The 23,515-nt window shown below is 39.4% G+C and overlaps 1 protein-coding gene across 3 annotated transcripts in view; it reads right to left on the bottom strand.

The window, feature by feature from the left end:
- ST8SIA1 (ST8 alpha-N-acetyl-neuraminide alpha-2,8-sialyltransferase 1) overlaps positions 1-23,515 on the bottom strand; it is a 150,601-nt gene that overhangs the window by 70,938 nt on the left and 56,148 nt on the right. The gene's annotated exons all lie outside the window — the stretch shown is intronic.

The raw sequence follows: 23,515 nt of genomic DNA, 5'->3' as shown, positions 1-23,515 counted from the left end.
CGAATGTGACAGCAAGGTGCAGAGTGCTACAAGGTTAGGGAAAATCTCTCTGAGGAATTAACATTAAGTTGAGATCTGTAGCTTTAGGCATGTGAAAGTAGTGGAGAGTTCTGGTCTGTTAGACAATATTAGGAAGGTGAAAAAAAGACAAACAAAAATTGGGGTCTTTGGTGTCTTATAGTATGCATGAGAATGTCAAGACTTGTTTCAGGCTAGAAGACTTTTCAGAAGCAAACTACAAAGTGCCAGCTGCAAACATATTCCTGGTTGACAACGTGACTTCTGGAAAAATGCTTTTCAAATCTGAAGAATTTAAACCCTGTTTTTTGTGCCTATGTAAATAGTACTGGAGCATCTCAGAATGGTTTTTATAATTAAGTGAACAAACTATCATTTACCAGAGTCATTTCTGAAGCCCACCTCTTCCTCCTCTCTATGTGCAATCCACACAAAGCAACAAAGACCTGGTGAGCTGGGACTCCACTTCCAAACCCAACAGCAGAGCCAGCACCGACCTCCACCACTGGCACAAGGAGACTTTACACCTACTCATCTTCCACCCCACAGATATAACTAGATGTCTTGAATGATAATTGCGTGACCTCTAGAAGCACATAAGTTAACGACCATAAATTATTAATTGCTGCAGTGTCTGAACTGGTCAGGGCAAAAAGTAGGATGTGCGTGGAGAAAAAGAAAAACTTAGTAGATAGAGAATTGGATGCAACAGCAATTTTCACAGGAATACACAACATTTGATTAAGAGCGCTTCTAATTACAAATTAAGTTACAACAGCCCTTGAGAGAGGCTGCCTTTGAGGCATGTCTACGATTTTAAAAATCAGCATTACACATTGATGGAAAATCAAAATCTAACAATTCAAAAGAAGTTCTTTAAAACCACTAAAGGTCAGAACAAGAGATTAGTGGCAGGCTGCAATGTCCCTACATCCACATTATAAAAAATAACCTTAAATATAGATTTCTTGAATCTTTTCGGATTCTTTTTGAATCTAAAAAACTTCAGAATCCCTGAAGCAACCAACTCACCAGGATTCTATCAATACTGGAGTTCTGTCAGAACTGACCTAAGACCTGATCAAATATGAGGAGGCTCTGAGGCTCTGGGGTTATGAGAATCGAGTGCTAGATTGAATCAATTTAAGCAGACTAGCGACCAATTAAATATCTTTAATTTGAACAGTTATCTAAGCAACAAACAAATATTTGAAATGTTCTCTAGCTTTTGAAGACGACAACAAGAACCTCCATGTTTTAAGTTTAATATAGAATACATCAGATTATTATGATCACTCTTACCATAGTTCACTGCTTCCATGAAAGTTTCTGAGATCCCCTGAGTAATTTTCCACCTACTTTCTTGTGATCATTCTTCCCCTGGCTCCCTTCTGCCGCTCCCTAGTTCCTCTTTTACCTGGAGCCTACATTTGTTGCTTTGTTACTTTTATATGTTGGGAGGATGCCAAAATTATTTACGAATACATGTTTTCTTAGAAATTTAAAATAATGAGGCTACCATAATTAAGTTTTGTTGATTTTGTTACACATTTATGGACCATTCTGGCTAAAAGCGGGATTGCTTACTTTCACACTTGGCAATATAAAGAAAAATCGGGTTTTTTTTTTTTTTTTTTTTTTTTTTTTTTTTTGGTGGTGGTAGAAGGGTTTTGTTGTTCTTGTTTGAGTGTTTGTTTCCCCTCCAAACTCTTTTCTCTTTGACAGGAAGGGGGAGCAAGTCTTCCTTGTCATGTAGTTGCGTTGCAAAGCTAGAAAAATTATCCAGCCACTCAGTATTTGGAATTGTGGCACCAAGTGCTACAATTAAGAAGAATCAACAGCAGTGTTAGCTGCAGGTCTCAAATCATATTGCAAAAGCAGAGAGTTTGCTTTGCAAGCCTTCAGAGTGGTCTGAAAGGCTGTTACTACAGGCCACCTGCTACCGATCATGATGTCAAAACATATGTTTGCCCTTCTTAATGAAAATTTCAAGTTTTTGTCCATTAGAACATCAACTCAGACATCTAATTGCACTCCGACCCATTTCTTTCTATATACCCTCACCCATGTATCCTCATGGACTCCCACACATAATTATCCTTCACCCACACACATAATTTAATTTCTTGCCCATATGTTAATTATATCCTCAACTTAGGCATCTAAATACACACCCCTGCCTCACATTTAATTACAGCCCCCCTCTTAATGATATAAATGTAATTATATCATTAAGCCTCCCACCTAATTATGCCCTCCTTAACATATTTAATTGCACCGCCCTGCTCAAGGACCTAATTACATTCTAACCAGTGCACCAATCAAGCCCCCAACTCTCCAACAATACTCCTCATATGAACATGTCTTTATCTCTGTACCCCATTTGCTTTATTACTTCAACTAAGGACTGGCAACTTCCCACAAGCGAATTCCTAGTGAGCATGGTGCCCAGCTAAACAAACAAAATGATGACAAGCTGCGGCCAAATCAAAAGCAGCTTTGGTTCCTTCCAGTAAGTCAATGAACACGTATTGGCTTTTTCAATCATTTAGCCCCTTGGAAGTCCAAATTAAAATTTCAGCTGTTTTCTTACTTTGCATAAGTTAAGCTTTTTATGATGAAAATATCTGGTAATTAGTTCACTTATTCCAGAGGAAAAAAATGCTTCTCATTATAGATATTTAATTATTAAACCCTTTAAAAAATTACCCAAAATTTTTCCTGAAGATATATATTTATAAGTGCTAATTATAGAATATTTGCAGTTCCCTACCACTCAAAGACTTTTAACTGTTCTTGAATTATATGAAAACAAATTTCCAGAAAGCTGCTGCTCAGATTTGTATTCCCCATTCTATTAATAAAATTGTGATTTTAAAAGGATAACTTCAGTGTGATGCTTTCTACACAGGATGCTTCTTTGGAAATTGAATGATGTGAATATTTATATAGTGGGTACTATTTGCCTATTAAAATTTCTTACTCAATCCATTATAAAAAAATAACATGAAAGCATTCCAAAAAGTGTTTTTTATGTTGTACATATGATCTGTTATTCTGGATACATCCTCATACAGCATCAGTTCATGTGCCCATGCAGCAGATTTATTAAACAGTTCATAGTCAAGTTCCAATGAATTGAAATTTTTTACTGATGTTGATTCTGAACCATAGATGACAAAGACTGAGACTATACTATAGGGCAAAGGTTTGCCACATTTTAAAAGTCCTCAAAACTGTCTTCTTTTCATGGTGGAAAGGGAAGGAAATATTAAGGGCATGCCCACCATTTCAAAGGTAGTGCCAACAATCATCTTAGTATTGGAGCAAAAAATGGAAGAAGCAGCAGCAGAGAGAACTAAGCCTCATGTCATCACTAGACGTCATATTTGCAACCCCCTCATTGGAAACACCACTGAAAGATGATTTTTCTCCAAATACAGAAGGCACATCGTCATGCTGATGAGCATCATCCAGCAGCCTGCCTGCCTGCATCCAGTGCCTGGCTTTAACATTTCTCTATGACCATTGGCAAGTTATTTAACCTTAGTGCCTTAGTTGTCTCACTTGTAACAGTTGTACTCGCTTCTTACAGTTGTTGTGAGGATTAAATGACTATGTCTGGCACAAGGTAAATGTTCAATAATTGTTATTTTTATTTTTAATAGACCAACATTTTCTTAGCAACACAGGCTAGAAATTTCAGAGCCATTTTTGCTCACCTCTCTCTTAATATCCACCTAACACTTCCCTCTGCTGAGGCTCTTTCATTCTTCTCTTTCCACCCTCATTGTAACTATTGTTTAAAATGGGTTAATGCTATAATTTGACCTCTAGTTCTTGCCAATCATCAATCCTTCACTCTTATATCCTAATTCTTCGAAAACAAAAGCTGGTAAAAACCACTTTTCTAATAAAAAAAAAGTACCATTTTATCCCTTGCCCACAGACAAAAACATTTGGGATCTTCATTGAAGCACCCACTCAGGACCTCTCAACACCCTAAACTTTCTGTTCATTCTTTTCTGCCACTTCTTTGTCTATGCATACACCCTGTATTCTCTCCACACCATTTTACGCACCTGTGTTTCCTCAGACACAGCCTGAATTTCTTGTCTCCCTAACTCTTGTTAAAGCTGCTTCAATGGCTCACCCCCACCCCTTCTCCTTACTTTCTCTATTCTATTATCTGCCTTCCAAATTATTTTTCAATCTTAAGACATGTGAAGGGTCTGCAGATATAGTGTCCAATAAAATTCCCTAAAAGTGCAAGGAATGCTCAAAAACTCAAGCAGACAAGAGGCACACTGGAATTCATTTATGTCCCAGGAGTCATGAGAATTATGTATTAAAGCTGTGCACAGTGGCCTGTAAATACACTTGGAATTGAATGAAATCATTTCTTCAATACTTCAGAGACTCCCAAACTTATTACTGTTGCTATTGTTATTTTCTTTGCTTCAAAATGGAAGTCTTTATCGTTTTTTAAACAAGATTATACCCAGAAAACCCCTATATATATATATATATATATATGGGGTATATAATAACTGTTTAATAAATCTGCTGCATGGGCACATGAACTGATGCTGTATGAGGATGTATCCAGAATAACAGATCATATATATATATATATATATATCCCCTATATACACACACACACACACACACACACACACACACACACACACACATATATATATGCCAGGCATGGTGGCTCACATCTGTAATTCCAGAAATTTGGAAGGCTGAGGCAGGAGGATTGCTTGAGGTAAGGAGTTTGAGACCAGCCTGGGCAACACAGTGAGACTCTGTCTCTACTAAAAAAATATTTTTTTTCAATTAGCTCAGCATTGTGGCACAGACATGTAGTCCCAGGTACCTGGGAGGCTGAGGTGGGAGGATCTCTACAGCCTAGGAGTTGGAGGCTACAATGAGCTATGATTGTGTCACTGCATTCCAGCCTGGGTGACAGAGTAAGACCCTTTCTGTTAAAAAAAAAATGTGTATATGTACACAAAAGTATATATTTACACACACACACACACACATACAAAAGTATATGTGTGTGTGTTTGTATATATATTATATATTATATATTATATATATATATATATTATATATATATATATATATATATAATATATATATATATATATATATACACAAATACACAAAAGAGAAGATGAGGTAAAGTGGACATCCCTCCCCAAATTTGGGCTATTTCTGGAAGTGACACTTAGACACTCCAAAGAATTTGATGGTGTAAAAACCATGAATCTATCCAACTCAATTTTTTCAGAAATGAAGAACTACAAATACCAAGCAAATTTCAATTAAGAACATCTGGCAAGTATTTATTGAGTGCCAACCAATCATATACCAGTCACTATATGAGACGCTGGGTCCAAAACTGTGAGCTTGAGTTCAGTATCTGCTACACTTAAAGGTGGTATGAATTAGGATATCCATTTTGTTTTCAACTATAAATAGTGTGCAATTACTCAGTAATGCAGCAGACTGATAAACTGTTAATCCAATTTAACTGATTAGGCACCTGAACTAGCAGCACCAGAATCAATTGCCTACTAATTAACTATTATTTGCATTTAAAAAAAAAAAAGCCTGTCCATGATTGATTGTCTCATATACAACTATTTTATTTCATTAAGATACAAATAAATCAAGCAGAGAATATTCTTTTTGGGAATAACTGGCTGCTGCTGATGCTTTATTTCCCCAATTTCATAAAATGTATCTGCTATCCTTTCTTATTGATAAAAAGTAAGTTATTTCCAGAGCATCCCTCTCTTCCCAGTATTCCTCCCTTAATTATCTCCCAGGACGCCACACACAAGCATCCAATCAGCTGAGTTTTGCAGCTTCTAAATTTACTTCCCACGTTCCTACCTTTACTTATTTCCCCTAACCTGTTTGCCTTATCTTCTCCCCCTTTTTTCACAATGTAACACACATATTTCAGAATCACATAGAATTCATATTAAAGATGCATATTCTTGGTCCACTTCAGCCCTCTAGTTACAGGATCTCGGGGTAGAGCTTAGAAATCTGAAGTTGCCCTACATGGTACAATGCACATGCACAGTGATGTTTGTGACCCACCCGATCTGCCAATTCTCAGATATGACCTGAGGTCTTCCTTCCCCAGAACTTTCCCCGACCTATGTCATCTCCTAGGATTGGCATGCACATTCTGTCCATTCCCACAGAAACACCTACTGAACTTACCGTCAGTCTCACTAACCTAGACATTCTAGGCTCTTGGCACTGGGTAACAGTTTACTAGCTACTGATGTGTATACCCATCTTCCACAAGCATAGAATAAGCCCCTCAAGGGGAAGAACCATGTCTTGTAACTCTTAGTGCCTCCAGAGCCTACCACATAGGCATACAGATGTTTTCATTAATTAATTGATTTAATCCATCCCCAGACTATGTCAAGACATGCCAAGTATCTATCAAAGCAAATGGAGCAAATTTGTTCACTTTTTCAGACCACTGATCGAAAGGTTAAGGAAATTGCTAACTGATATGCAGATGAGCTTTTTAGATTATTTTAGAGTTAGCACACAGGAGGTGCAAAATCAAATGCCGATACAATTCAAGCAGATAACATAAATGAGTGGAATGAAGGCAAGAGGAAGGGCCAGAGACTGTGGCAAACAAAAATCACATGACCAAATGATTAGTCTGTTTTCACATTACCAATAAAGACATACCCGAGACTGGGTCATTTATAAAGGAAGAGGTTTAATTGACTCACAGTTCAGCATGGCGGGGGAGGCCTCAGGAAACAATCATGGCAGAAATGGAAGCAAACACGTCCTTTGTCACGATGCAGCAGCAAGGAGAAGTGCAGAGGAAGTCCGGAGAAAGCCCATTATAAACCCATCAGATCTCGCAAGAACTCACTATCATGAGAACAGCATGAGGGTAACCGCCCATGATTAAATTTACATCCCACCAGGTCCTTCACATGACACGTGGGTATTATGGGAACTACAATTCGAGATCTGAGTTAGGTGAGCATACAGACAAACCAAAATCATATCGCCAAAGCAACAGGATCAGGAGCTGCTCATACCCTACTCATGGGCATGGGAGCCAGGACTGCCAGATATTCTGATTTTTTTCCAAGTGATACTAAAATTCCAGGTTTTAATGTAAAACCTCCTGGTTTTTAAAAGTTGGCAGATAGTTCAAATGATTTTTTTTAACAGTAAAGGCAAAATTTGAAGATCAGATTTGTCTTATCTGGTAGCCAATTTGCATATCCTACTATAGACACAGGCAGGGCCCCAGCAGACTTAATAAATTTATTCCAAGAGTAGGCAGTTAGAGGAGTGCATATCTTAAATTATTCAGAAAGACATAGCAGGAAAATACAGGTTTTCTGGAATTTTAGCCAAAGATTGGGAAAGACTCCTTTCTCTGTGCCAGGTTTAAATGAAATACAGTGTTTTTTAAAGTAAGGCAGTTAGTAAAAAATTCAGGATTCTAACTGACAAAGAGAAGTCCAAAGGCTTCGAAAAGTCTCCCTTGCTTCTTTTCAAAATAACATTAAGTAATATTCAGATATTAACCGCAGTGATTTCTCAGCCCTCTGTTGCTTGGACTTGTCATCCTAAACGGCTTGTTTTCTGACCAAAATGGGATCAGATGATCCCATATGAATACTGTTGTAATGTGCATTTTTACTTAATATGATATCACGGATATCTTCCCATCATGATTTTAATATCAACATGGTATTTATCTGTATAGGTGGTTCATAATTTAACCAGTTCCTTAATATTGAATATTTTAAGTCTTGCCCAATTTTTCACTATGATAAACAATACTGCTATAAACATCTTTGAGTTGTGGCAGATCTAAGAAGGTAGCTGAGAAAGGGGAGTATCAGCTCACTCTATTCGCTCCTTTTATACGGAAAATAAAGTTTGCTTTATTTTATGTAAAATACCTTACATAAAAGGGGTCTTGAAGAGACAGAACCCCCTTTTTAATAAGCTCACTATCACTAACCCGTTCCATATAGAAATCCTCCTGCTGTTACTTACCTGATACATATAGCCTGGAGCACTTGTCCAGTTAATTCCTTAAAAGAAATCCTTAAATATGGAATTGCTAGGTTTAAACAATTTGGGTCACATTACAGAAATTAGCAACTAAGTAAGTGTCTATCATTTCCATAAGAAAAACAAAATGGGAATCTCCTTATACACTATTATAGGTATTTTAGACATATCAGGAGAGAGACTTCACTACGTTGTAATCATTTCGCAGCATATTACTTAATTTGAAAGGAAATGCAATGCAGTTTAAAGGGCTAAATTTGCAGATGTTAGCTTCAACAGACCTCAGTTTAAATCCTGACTTGGAATCACAGCTTGGAACCAGTGTCTAGCTGGGAAATCCCAAGCAGGTCACTTAGGGCTCAGCCTCAGTTTCTACAAGTAAAATTGAGACAATAATATGAGCATCATATGTTGAGATTATCAGATAATGCATGCAAAACATCTAGCAAAGAGTCTCGCACATAGTCTTCAACAAACTATAATTGTATCCACAAAATCTAATCAAATTGCAGAAATATAACTAACTTACTCTTTGGTAGATTTTCTGTAATACATTTGAGTTTCATTAATGTTTCCTAAGTATTTTCCTTAAAATGTTGCATCCTGGGGAATTGAGTTAATTTTTTTAAACAAACTTACTTATTATTTCCAATTTGAAATTAAAATATTGAATTAAAACAAAAATATATTCAATATAATTTTTCCTCTAAATAGACAAGATCTATTTCAATTAAGAAACTTTCCTTTGGGAGGCAGAGGCAGGTGGATCACAAGGCCAAGAGATAGAGACCATCCTGGTCACCATTGTGAAACCCCATCTCTACTACAAATACAAAAATTAGCTGGGCATGGTGGCGCGTGCCTGTAATCCCAGCTACTCAGGAGGCTGAGGCAGGAGAATTGCCTGAACCCAGGAGGCGGAGGTTGCGGTGAGCCAAGATAGTGCCATTGCACTCCAGCCTGGGTAACAAGAGTGAAACTCCACCTCGAAAAAAAAAAAAGAAACTTTTATGTGGACCTAGAGTGTGGAAATATAGACAATGGGGACTCAGAAAGGTAAAGGGGCAAAAGGGGGCTGGATAATGAGAAATTATTTAATGAGGATGCTGTACGTCATTCTGGTGAGGGAGACACTAGAAGCCCTCACTTTACTGCTATGCAGTATATCCATGGAACAAAATTATTCTTTGTACCCCATACATTTATACAATTTTTAAAGATAGGAGAAATAAGAAAATTGAAATTTTAAAAAAAGAAACTTTTTTAGGAGTTATAAACAGTTTATGTTAATTGCTTTATTTGTACAGGTGGTCACAGAATCATAATTAGTAAATGGAAATATATTTAAAAGTTCATTAAAATGTGCCTTTTTTCCTATGTATTTGGCCATACTCACTTGCATCTGCTCTTTATTGCCACTCCATGTCTCTTGCAACCGTGGCAGTCTTTTACATGAGGTAGGTAGTTATGTCTGCATTTCCCATTGGCACATAGATTTCCTTTGTGTTTCCAATAGGAGCCTCAAGAAAATGAAGCTTTGGTTGTTTCATCAGCAGTGGCTTTGATGAGCATTTTGGCTCACATATCCATTAACTGACTCAGTAAGAAAAATTCTGCATTAACAGGATAATTTCCAAGGCTGGAATGACTCTCTTATAAGTGGACTAAACAAAATGCCAAGCCCACAGGAAGCACTGGCAATAAAAAGTTCAGGGTTGGCCAATTTAATCCTCAATGCTTCTCAAGCACAACTTAATTGAGGAAAACTTCAGAGACCGATGGAACAATAGCATATATAAACTGTATATGAATATATGTAATATATCTAAATCATTCCTCAGCCATCTTCTAAGTGCCCAGGTCATGGAGAATAAAATGGTTATTTACACAATTACAGCATCAGAGGCTTCTGCCATTTCCAATGTACTTTGTGATGGGTACTTAGCCTCAGCTTCCTCATCTATAACATGGGGTGAAGGGAAAGGTAAGAAATTACCTCCATAGAGTCACTGAAAGAATTAAATACAATGGTAATTATAAAAAGTGCAAGGTCTGAAACTTTGGAATCATTCAATCAATATAAACTTTTTTTTTTTTTGAGACGGAGTTTCACTCTTGTTACCCAGGCTGGAGTGCAATGGCGCAATCTCGGCTCACTGCAACCTCTGCCTCCTGGGTTCAGGCAATTCTCCTGCCTCAGCCTCCTGAGTAGCTGGGATTACAGGCACGCGCCACCATGCCCAGCTAATTTTTTTTTTGTATTTTTAGTAGAGACGGGGTTTCACCATGTTGACCAGGATGGTCTCGATATGTTGACCTCGTGATCCACCCGCCTCGGCTTCCCAAAGTGCTGGGATTACAGGTGTGAGCCACCGCGCCCGGCCTATTTTTTATTTTATTTTATTTTTTTAATATATGAGAGTTCCAATCACCACATCGCTCTGGTGACTTCCCTGCTCCATGTAATTTTTCTGCTGTTCTGTGCCCTACACCATCCTTTCCTGTCCCCTTTGTTCTCTGCATCCCTCAACTGTTCTTACATCTTCTCTCAACCATGTGCAAAAGTGAAAGGAAATTTCTATATATCAAGATCCCCATGGTCTGACATAACCTAAAACGTGAAATTTATATTTCTTCAGGTACTCTCTTTTTAAAGACATGACATAATCTATGACATTTTATTACCACTATTTTTATTCTTATGATAACAGTTTGCCTTTTTTCCCAAAGGTTTCCTGGCCCATACTTTATCTATCTTACATCTTATAAACCCTTACCACTCAATGCTTATTTTCAGAAGCCCAAATCTTTATCTTCTAAATCCTTTCTTGCTTCTGTTTGTTCATGATGCAATAAAAGGTCAGCAATGAAATTGCAAAATGCCTTAAGCGAATGTTTTAAGTGAATGACTGTCATTTACTTTTTAATTTTTGACCTGTTATGGTCTTACTTTTGAATATTGCAGAGAACACTTTGCTACTTGTTTTACAGGGCCATTTCCTGCAAATGTGATTACAAGCTGAAAAAGAAGTCCTAGGGGATTACTTAATTTATGTCCTTTACTAATTCCAAGAACAGTCAAAATGTTTTCAACTTAAAGGATGATTGTTCAAACTGCCCACATCAACCAAGGTTTAGTGTCCATAATCTGGATGAAACCTTTTTCCTGTTAAGAGTTCAAGAGGTTAAAAAATTCTTTCTGTCTCTGCCAAGAGTTTGGTTGGGAGCTATATCGACTGGCTTGTTTCCTAAACATATTGGCTTCATGTCCGACAAAAACTAGAAAGTGTTTTCCTCCAACAGTGGGGCCAAGATAAATTGAAAACCAACAGGGAGACAGTATGTCAATTTCAAAGATACTGGTATTATAATAGCTGTGGTTTCCAAATACAAATCCCACTCATTCGCTTTGTGGGAAAGTTGGTATAAGAATATTTGATGGCTAAAAGACTGAAGAGCACCAAGGCCCCAACACAATAGCTGAGAGTCTGGAGATGCCAGCTCCTGGCAGGGAAGAGACCTAGGAGCCAGTTCAGATTTTTGCTTTGTCACATTTAGTTCTGGTTGGGGAGAAGGCAGAGACTGGCTGAGCTGATACCTCTGACTGTAATTTTTACATCTTCAAAAAGAGCAGCAATTTCTCCATTATGGTGTCCCTTCAGACTGATTTCATTGCAACACCTGAGACTTGTACTATCTAATGACACAAGGATGATATGGTAACAAAAGGGCTCGCTGTCACCCTGTTTGACTATCTTCACAGTTGGCCCTAAAGGCTTTAGTCTGGGACAGTTATTCTGAGATTTCTTACTGATAGTGACAGGAGGCAGCCAAATGACTAGATAGATTGGGGCAGGTCCTGGCGAAACCCCACCTCCAAGCCACAGACAGTTTATAGCCTGAAAGTCAAGCTACAAGTTAAATCCTCAGACTGGATTGAGACTCCACTTGCCTGTTTGGCACACTTTCCTCTAATTGATCCCCACCCTTCACCTATTTTGCATATGCCTACCCTTTCCTAATTGGCTTTCTACACTGTCAGTGTCAGCCTTTGAGTGGCATCGTCACTTTGGCTTTTTGCATATTCACAAACCAATGAACACAAGCTACCTATTCTGAGTCCATAAAAAGCCCTAGGCTCAGCCATACTGAGAACTTTCCCGCCTTTGGGTAAGGGGACCACCTCTGTGTTTCCTCCCTGCTAAAAGCTGTTTCATCATTCAATAAAACTCCACGCCTTGTTCACTCATCCAGTGTCTCTGTGCCTACTTCCTGGTCATGAGACAAGAACCCAGACCTAGCTGAGCTAATGAGCAAAAAATGCCTCATCATTACGCTGACTGCTTCCAACTAGAGGATTTTCTCCTCCTCTCTCTATTAATATACTCCAAGTCTCTATATTTATACCAAAACATAGGCTCTAGGTACACCAGGATCTTCTTCGTGATTGTATCCAGCAAAACCAAGCAGTTCAACTTATCCATTCATTCATTCCACTGAAATGTAATGTATTGAATTTCTATGTCTCAAGCACTACGCTACAAACCGAGATACGTAACTCCCTATCCTCCAGAATTAAACGCTATCCCTGGGGAGGTTCCCAGCTGGTGAGAGATGGCAACTTGAATCAAATAGTTATACAATTGAATATGCAGTTGAAAATGAAAGCTACCTGGTGCTCTGGGGACCAGCCCCCTCCTCCCCAGGAAATGATTCTCGAACAAGATGTAAGGGATCAATGTAAGTTAATTAGGTAGTAAGAGGAGGCAACAGTCTTCCAGGAAAATGGATGGTAGAGGTTTCTGTTGAAAAACCTGTACAGAAGGAGAGAGCACAGCATTTGTAAGGATATGAAAGAAGGCTAGTAAAGCAAGGTATGAGGGTGAGAGGGAACATTTTGGAAATTGATGCTGCAGCCACAGGAAGAAATCAGGTCTTAAGGAGTTTTTCTTTATCCTAAAAATTAATGGGAAGACCATCAAGGGTTTTAAGCACAATGATGGCATGATCTGATTTGCATGTTAAAAAGATAACTCAGGTTACAATGCGGTAGTGGACTGGAGAAGAGGCCAAATTTGGTACAAAAAGCCAAAAGATAACTTTTTTAGAATTCCAGGCAAGAGACCATTATCACGTGAAATAAGATGGTAAAGGCAATGGTGGAAAATAAGGAGTGGTTGTAAGAAAAAGAAATTATCTTCATAAGTATCAAAATGTCCTTCAGCTCTATCCAATAACAATTTCTTAAGAATAATGTATGTCTTAAAAGAGAATAAGAATAGGGAAAGAAACAAAAACAAAAGAACTACATGTCCAGAATCAATATTGTGGCTTGACTTTTAAATTGTACGATCTTGTTGTTTCAAGATTAGGATGAAGTCCTGCACACCAAGAGGCTGACTGTCCACATACCATCACACATGCCATGCACTATTGTGAATATCCAGGACCTTTCCTTCTTCCATCGCTGTTGAATACATTGACCTAGGTTGAGCTAAGTTGATGCCATGTGGGTGCAAAGGCTTTGGAAAAAGCAGCCATCCATTTGATCATTCATTCAGTATATTTTAACTTTCCACCTGCTATGTTATGTGCCAGACCCCGTCTATGTGCTGCCTTGAAGGGGCTCACAGTGTGGTCGGCAGAAAGCACGTGAGCCAAATTGTTATTCAGTAATGACATTGACAATTCAGTTATTGAGCTGTTATACAATAATTGTTATTCAATTGAATTAAGAGAGACATATACAAATTTGGGGGGAAATAGACTTTTAATTAACATTGCTGGGTGGTTGAGACATGGGAGAGGGAAATGGGAAGGTTTACAGGACCTATGATGTTTTAGCTGTATCTTGAAAGATAAATAAGAATTCATCAGATAAGGATAGGAAGGGCATTCTGAGCAGAAGGAACAATATGTACAAATGTGAAGATGAAACAAAAAACATGAATTGTTCTGGTATATGCAACACTTAGTAAAAGTAAAAAGTAATGAGGAGCTAGGGCCAGGCACGGTGGCTCTTGCCTGTAATCCCAGCAATTTGGGAGGCCGATGAGGGCAAATCACTTGAGGCCAGGAATTCAAGACCAGCCCGCCCAACATGGTGAAATCCCATCTCTACTAGAAATACAAAAATTAGCCACTCATGGTGGTGCACTCCTGCAGTCCCAGCTACTTGGAGGCTGAGCTTTAGCTGGGGTGGTGGGGGACAGATGGTGCGGTAAGCCGAGGTCTCACCACTGCACTCCAGCCTAGATGACAGAGTGAGACTCCATCTCAAAAATAAAGTAATGAAGAGCTGGAGGAAGCAGACGGATGGCAGTTGATAAGCTTATATTAACTGACATTCTCAGAGCATTCATATCTTAAAAACCTTGTGTGCCACTCTAAGGGGTTTGAACTTTATCACAGAGGTTGTAACCAGGAAGGATGAAAGGATGAACCTGCTCAAGATTGATTCCCTGTAGACAGGAAAAAGAAGTGGCCTCCTGTACAGCTGCGTGGAAACCAGATGGGGCTCAGAGCTTAAGGCCCTCAATCCTCATCAGTAGCAAGGCTTGGATTCCCAGTATTCTCAGCAAGCCAAGGAAGAGACTAGCTCTTCTGCAACCATAAGCGGATGCAATAAATCCTGTTTGTGTTCTGTAGCCGGGGTGAGGTGCTGGCAGTGCTCCGGGAAGTGGGCCTGCAGCCTTCCTATTCCAGGACAGCTGTGAATCAGGGGAATGGTATGGAGGGAGGATCCAGTGCAGCAGCCTCCAGGCAGGATTCAGCACAGCACTGGGGAGTGATCCTTCCCTCCAGCCTCTGACTGCCAACAACTGGGCTTGTCACTGAGAAAACACAAAACATCACACAACCCAGCAACAACAAAAAAAAACTGGTCCTCTTAGAATTTCTTGCACATCTATTTTTTTAGGGCTTGTGCCCTATTTCACTTGTAGGGTATAGAATGCATGAGTAAAAAGGAGATGCCCCAATATTCAAAGCTGCTAAATGTTCTCTTTGCCAGAAAGACTCCATGTAGCTGTGTGAACACTTGGGATTTTTCTCCTCTGTCCCGAGGCTGTCATTTGCTTTCTTTTTTGGGTTTCTTACTAGAAGATTGAGAAGTTCCTGTGACAGCGGCTGAGAGCATCCACCAAACACACACGCTCTCAGCCACAGGCAGCTTCTCCACAGCCCCAGCTTCTCTTTATCCCACAGACTCCTGGAGGGCTGCCTGGGGGAGGCAGCCGTGGAAGTACCAAGGGGGCCAGATGGTTCCAGGACTACAATGTCTTCATTTGTAACTGTTTGCCACTGCCACCCCCACCCCTACCTGGCTCTGGAGTACTGTCTGCCTCAGACAAGCAGGAGTGAAGTGGAGGGGGAAGCAGTGACTCCCAGTCAGTTGGGGGGTTCCTAACTGAGCAGTAGAGATAGAAGGTGTGAACCCGGGAGTGCTTTTATACATTATTTTCCTTATAGATTTTATTCTTTAATTTATCTCTGTGACCTGTCAGGGAGAGAGAGAGAGAAAGAGATGCTGTTAAGCACATAACATAACAAAATAAAACAAAATGGAAAAAAAAATGGCCACCGTTTCTGGCCATCTATGACATTCAACTGTATATGCAAGACTTGTACCCGAGTCACCCATCATAGCTACACTGGCTTTCCATTCCCTGCAAACACTAAGTTGATAAAACAGCCCAAAGCCAGGATTCTGCCCTATCTTAATAAGTATGTTACAGCTCAGTCTCTGAATAGCACCGGGGAGGGTTTGGTGCATCCCTAATTACAGGACTAAAAAGCCCAGCGTAGTTCAGGTTTCCTTTCTTAGATGGCAGAATTTCCTTATTTTTAATAATAAAACACAGCAGCATATCTGCTAGCTGCTCCTTGTCCTTCATGACTTTCCTCCGTGAATGCTGCTCTAGCCGTGAATGCTGGTCAGTGGGCCGTTTGGTGACTTGCTCATTTGCATGGCCAGTAGTGAAGAGTAACTTAAGAGACATCACACACACCAATTTACATTTTATAACAACAAAATTGGCAGAGGGTGAAGGATGTCACAAGAAGGCAAATTCACAATAGTGAAACGTTTTTTTTTTTTTGAGATGGAGTCTTACTCTGTTCCCCAGGCTGGAGTGCAGTAGTATGATTTCAGCTCACTGCAACCTCTGCCTCCTGGGTTCAAGCAATCCTGTCTCAGCCTCCTGAATAGCAGGAATTACAGGTGCCCACCATCATGCCCAGCTAATATTTTTATTTTTAGTAGGGATGGGGTTTCACCATGTTGGCCAGACTGGTTTCAAACTCCTGACTTCAAATGATCCACCTGCCTCAGTCTCCCAAAGTGCTGGGATTACAGGCATGAGCCACTGCTCCCGGCTGTGAAACTGTTTTGAAAGTTCTTGAGTTAGTCTAAATAACAGATGATAAACCTTGACCTAACCCAGTGACAGTGAGGTAAGAAAAGAGGGGATTGATTCAGAAGATATTTAAGAAATAAACTTGGGGTCGGGCATGGTGGCTCAAGGCTGTAATCCCAGCACTTTTGGACGCTGAGGCAGGTGGTTCACGAGGTCAAGAGATCAAGACCATCCTGGTCAACATGGTGAAACCCCGTCTCTACTTAAAAAAAATACAAACAATTAGCTGGGCATGGTGGCGCGTGCGTATAATCCCAGCTACTCAGGAGGCTGAGGCAGGTGGTTCACGAGGTCAAGAGATCAAGACCATCCTGGTCAACATGGTGAAACCCCGTCTCTACTTAAAAAAAATACAAACAATTAGCTGGGCATGGTGGCGCGTGCGTATAATCCCAGCTACTCAGGAGGCTGAGGCAGGAGAACTGCCCGAACTGGGGAGGCGGAGGTTGCAGTGAGCCGAGATGATTGCACTCCAGCCTGGGTAACAAGAGCAAAACTCCATCTCAAAAAAAACAAAGAAACTTGGATTTGGATAGTGAAATTCAAACGTAAGATCCTGGTGTCCAGTTCAAGTGACTGAGTAGATAATAGTGTCACTACCTGAAATCAGGAATAGATGAAAAGAAGCAGGAGAGAGGGACAAAACTGTGAGCATGTGAAAGGTAAGGAAGCTTTGGGACACTGAGAACAGTATACAACAGGTACAGGACCAGATCTGTTTTTACTCACTATTCTTTCCTCAGGAACTAGCACAGTCCCTACAACACAGTAGTAGTTGCTCAGTAAGTACTTCAGAAATGAGTGGTTAAACACTGACTTTACTTACATAGAATCATCAAAATCTCAGGGAGGTGTAGTTGTGCTGGCGGCAGGGCACATTTACTTAGATGACAAGTCCAAGCAATGGGAAAGGCAATTTTCGATACATCAAACCCTTGCTTTAAATTTAATTCTGACCTTGATTTTATTTTGTAGATTTTTGATTTACACTACATTTAATAGTTCATATAGAAATACTGTATTTTTTTCTTGAGTCCATAAATATTACTGGACTTTGGATTTTAAAATATCCTCAAACAATCTCCATGTCAGGAATCTGGAAGCACGTACAAACTGTAGCAACTTCAGTCCTTACTGACCTTGGGTGTGATAGTCAAAAGAGTTTAACAAGAAAAGACAATTAAGAAATTTATAAATCATGGCTCCAGAACTAACCATACTTTGTGAATACACTATCCTTGAAATAGTATATTAAACACAAGATGTATATAAAATCAGAGTGGATTGAACTCTAGAAACAGAAAAATTGAAGCAAAATAATCAGATGATACATATTGTATATGGGGCTGTTAGCCAGTGCTTCATTAACTACAGACCACCCCAGGTGAGGTGATTATCAAATTAATTTAATTTACAATTGCGTTTCTCTCAGCACTTGTTTTCCTTTTCTTAGCAAAGAGTTACCATTCTGAAATCTCTGAGTCTGAATAGTCAGGAAAAATAAAACAGCAAGAAAAAAATTCTATGCATAATAATTATCAGAGTATAAAATATTGTCTTACCCTCAAAAAGCACTTTTGTTTCTTTACAATCAGCAGATCTTGACCCATACCCCCCACTTTAAATTTTCTCACCACACTTACCCACTTAACTATTTTTCTGACAAACTGTTAATATAATTTACTTGCCTAACAATTTTCCCAAATCCCCTCCTTACACTTTTGTACTGTCAGCCTCCACAGAGTTAGACATCGGAGACAGTAAGAACCTAGCGTTTTTGTCTGAAAAATTCTACTCATTTATCTAGCCTACTTCTCAACCTCTATATACACCCTGAACCTACAGCTGGGACCACTACAGATTCAGATTGAGCCCTGTGCAGTGTGGGTAAATCTTGGCCTTTAGGGAAATTATTGGAGATGGTCATCTGAAGCTATGAGCGTCACTATCAAGTTACACTTGTGTTCTGGCCCTGGCTTTGAGGTATGGCTCTAGTGATTTGGTTTATGACTTAATTTTAAAACATAACCCCAGGCTGCCCTTCCAGATCCCTGCCTCCCAGCTAATACCAAGTTCCAGTAACTGTGCTTCAGCCTTGCTTACAAAAACAGTCCCTAATTTTGGCCCCAATGCTGGGACCCTCACCTTGTTCACTTGTGTTCCTGCTGTGATAAATGATCAGTTGCCAAGCCTCTGGAAGGCCGAGGCTCTGCCTTCTTCTGACCAGTACCCTTGGAGGCTGCCAGTTGCCAAAATCTCCAGCCTAGAGACTGGTAATTTGAAGTCAACAGTTTTAACCAGGTCTCTGGGTGTAGTTCCATCCACCCCTGCTTTCATCTCTGCATCCTACGTACTAGCAACACATCATGTTACTCCTTATTGTCTTCCGGTTATTGCCAACAGTATCCCATGGTAAGAACTGCAATACCCCTTTCTGGCTACTGGGTGGACTTCCTTTTAGCCCCCAAAGCTATGTCCACTCCCCATCCTATCTCTACCCAACCCCTTTCCCCATTGTGTTGGGCAAGTTAGCTTTAGGATTGGTCTCTTCAATGTACTTAGAAGTTCTGAACCCTGAAAATAACAGGGTATACCTAGTCAGGCCATGAGTGATTACAAATATGTTGTGCTATCTCACCTATGATCTAAGAATTTGTGACCATCAATGGAAGGAAGACAGTGAATTAGAAGGTAGATAGTGAATTGATCTGAATATAGACACTCAGAAAATGTTCTCTGTACCTATTCATACCTCTTGATTATTTGACCAAATTAATTAAGCCAGAGGAAATTCGGGGTTGAAATGATGTCTCTCTTTCAGTCAATCAAATATTAACTGACATTTAAGCTACTCCTAATAGAGTTTAAAAGTACAAATGAACATATTCATAGAAATGAAACAAAGGCTTCCTAGTATTCAAACAAATGCTCAAAACTAAATCAAAATAGGATGCAAATTCCTTTTTGCACTTGGACCTTTGTCTGTAAGAGAGACCAAGATTAAGAAACTAATCAAAGGAAAAATAAAAGAAACTAATAAAAAAAGAAAATAAAGGTATACCAGCTTTCTCTGCAGGGAAACACCTGCACGTCACCAAACCTAAGAAGAAAATGTTCTGTGGAACAGTAACACCTCCTAAGAAAAGCCATCATTCCCGAGAGGCCTACTGGATGAGACATGACTCAGTGGTAATTGGTGGCATGAATTCTTTTCAATTATTTTCAGGAAGCTAGAATCCTGAGCCATAATCAGTCTTTGTATGAAACTTTACACACCATCAAGTAATTTAGAAGATCTACGCCGTGGCAAAATAGCGCATTCCTTTGTTTTTCATTTTGTTCTTAACCACAGACAACCTGAAAATTTTCATTAAAGAAAAGTCTTCATTTTTAATTATTTCTAAATTTGAAAAACAAGACATCTTATCGGTCCTGTCAACTATTCTTTTAAGCAACTACATTGTACTACCTCACTCCTAATCAATTGTTCTCCTTTTCCTATGAAGAAAACAGATATTTGGATGTCCAGTGATGCTCCATTCTCCTCTTCTCAGTTACAGAGAAATTTGAAGAACAGTGGATATCAATCCATTGTTCAGATCACAATCTTAATTCACTGGAAGTTAATAATTTATTTCACCTTGCACTTTTACTTTACTGTATTATCCAAATACAATGAAACACTTAGCATTCTCCATTACTACTTATATATTTTCCTAAATCTCTGCTTCAACATCTTTATTTCTTTTCACTGTCCTGGAAAATTGATTTGACCCCATTTTTAGTGGTGTTTTAGTTTTTGTTTTGCTCCGTGGGTTCCTGGCATTACCCAAATGCCAAGGCAATGCTAAAGTCCATAAACACTTTGAGAGAAAATAACAGTAATAATATTATCATATCATTTTACAATGCATTCATTACAAAGCACTTTTAAACCCATTATCTCATTTTAACTTTGTTACTCAGAGTAATAATACTGAAATATAAAGACCAAGTATTATTTGCCCCAATGTGCAAATTATGAAATTCATGCCGAGAATGGTTCCACGACTTGTCTGGGATCATAAACATCATCATACGAAGGCCGGGCTTAGAATCCAGATTTTTAGACTGCATACCCTACATAGTACTCCAGTATTAGCATTAGGCCAAGATGGCAGGGCGAATTACCTTAATTATTCAACAGTAATGGAGCCATGTTCTAGATTCGTATAACAAAGAAGCATGCAAGGTTTCCCCTTTATAAAAATCAAAATAGTGTAAATGCTCTTATTTCTCCTTTCAACAGGCACCACCAGGGAGCTCAAAGCCAAAAAGAGACTATTGTATAGAAACTAGGGTCTTGTATAGGATTCCACATCCTGTATATTTACGCTCTATTTTTTCTCCCAAAAAGCTGCAAAATAAATTTCTTGGCCAGGTGTCGTGGTTCACACCTGCAATCCCAGCATTTTGGGAGGCCAAGGTGGGTGGATTACTTGACCCCAGCGGTCCTAGACCAGCCTGGTCAATATAACAAAACCTTGTCTCCACAAAAAAAAAAAAAGACGAAAATTAGCCGGGGGTGATGGCACACACCTATAATCCCAGCTACTTGGGAGGCAGAGGTGGGAAGATCATTTGAGCCTGGGTTGAGGCTTGCGGTGAGCCATGATTGTGCCACTGCACTTTTAGTTTATCAAACAGAGCAAGACCCTGTCTCAAAATAAAATAAAATTAAAATTAATTTTTTTAAATGAAATTTCTCCATTTCTTATAAGGGTATTTTTATAAGAGAAGTGAAAAACCTTGAAATGGTTTCAGGTTGACTGAGTAACAAGAATGAACTAATCCACTAGAATCCATGTCTCCTAAGGAAATAAACCAGAGTAAACACTGAAACCTTTGAAATCGGACAGGCCAGGTTTCAGATCCCAGCCCTTCCACCTACCAGCTCCAGGACCCTGAACAAGGTATTTAACCCCTCTCAGTCTTAGCTTCATCCATGAAATGGAGACAATAATATCAGCCACACAAAGTTGCTGTAAGAGCCGAGCGAGAAAACATATAAAGAAACTGAGGCAGCCCATATAGTTGACAAACGCAAAGCATTTGCCTGAAGCTGGAACACAGGACTTCCCAAGCTTCCTTGAAATTAGACATGCCCATGTGACTCAGTCCTGATTAATGACGCATGAGCAGGAGTCTGTCCAAATTTCTTCTTCTGTTTACTCTTTTTTGCTGGGATCCTGAACAAAAACTGCAAAGTTCCTTGGCCATCAGCTAAGGAGGTTTGAGTAGGAAGACAGAGGTCTGGGAGCTTGATGGTGCCATGTAGCCACCACTGAGCCTAAACTACGCACCTTCTAATTCCTTATTGTTTGAGATGAATAAGCACCTATTTGGTTCTGCCCCCTATCACGTTTCTGTTATAAAGCAGTCACAGGCAAGCCTCCCAACAGAAACTAACAGAAGTCCAGCAAAGATCGATGTCCACCAGACATTAGTCCCCTTAGTTCCTTCCAGCCGAAAAGATATGTATCAGGGGAAATGATTGCAAAAATGTGAATAAGTGGGAAAAACCTACCAAATTCTGTAGACTATATAGTATGATCCAAATTTTATTAAAAGAAAAAAAAATGCTGTGAGACTCAGGGATATCTAGGAGCTCAGAGAATTCTATTAAACACATTACCGTGAAGGAAAAAAAGTGTGTATTTTCATTTTAACAAGGCTATTTTGACAAACTACTTCAAAATGTCCTGCTGGGTTTCCCACAAGCCAAGGACGCTGCAGTCCAGGCACAGTGGAACATGACAGGAGCCTACGGCCGACCTAGGAAGCTGGAAATGAGTTTCTGTGTGGGGTGCATTAGTGATGTTTACTGATGATTTACATATGGCCTTGGGTGAACAAGCTGAGGAGAAATGAATAGTCATTTGTAATTTATATCACAATGTAAGAGAATGCAGAGCTAACCATGTTTTTATAACACCAAAAGGAAATATTTTTCAGATTATATCAGCGCAGCACAGTTGTGACTTCTAACATTCCTGCTACTCCCTCACTCATTCCCATGGAAATTTGTGTCCTTCCTGGGCAATATATCTTAGGCCAAAGGAGAGTTTATTCAATAATTCCTGCAAACACTGGACCATGCAGGCTTAAAAGGCTAAGCAAGAAAGAGCTGGTCCCAACCCAGGGGATTCGGAGCAGCTATTCTCAAAGTGAGGCTGCTGATACCACCGCACTTTCCTCCCCAAATGCGAACACGCACATATATGTCACATGTTTTTAAAATCCTGTGGGAAGGTTAAAAATTCAGCCCTTCATGCCTAAGAATATTCAACAAATACTTCACCAAAATACATTTATGGAGCCCTTTGGAAACAGCTACCTCTGAATGTCCTGCTTGGTTTCCTATAGTTGAAGCAAGGGCACTGCAGGAATCTAGCCCAAGTGAGACATGGCCGGAGAAAACCCTTGACAGACATGAGTGGTTGGAAATGAATAATTACACTGAGTGGGAAGCATTGCAGTGGGCACAAAAGTGAAAACCCTCTTGTTCTCAAGAGCTCACAAGAGGGTACTGAGATAGCAGATAAGGACTTTTAAACCCTGTCATATGTAGGTATGAAATTACATGCACGGCATTATGTGGCAGAATGGAATACATTTGAAAATAAAATTACAGAAAGTTGTGGAAGGTCCAACTAACTAACTAACTAACTAAAAGGAGTTTGATGTGGCATCTCAATGTACAGACATTTCAATAGTTACCTCCTGAGAATATACCGCCCCAGCCCTTACAGGACCTGTTGATATTCTCTAATGTACCAGAGCATCTCCCTTCTTACACTGCATTGGTACCAACGACAAAAAAACAATAGTTAAAAGTAGGCAAACAGATAACATTGATAATGATGGCTAACATATACTGAGCATTTAAGGGGCAAGTGTAAAGGTCCACATGTAGAACTGAGGTTGGAAATGAGTGACTT

The sequence above is a fragment of the Callithrix jacchus genome, chromosome 9, assembly GCF_049354715.1.
Source record: "Callithrix jacchus isolate 240 chromosome 9, calJac240_pri, whole genome shotgun sequence".
Taxonomy (NCBI): Eukaryota; Metazoa; Chordata; class Mammalia; order Primates; family Cebidae; genus Callithrix; species Callithrix jacchus.
Note: the sequence above shows the minus strand (reverse complement) of the source record. Positions and strands in the feature narration are given on the sequence as shown.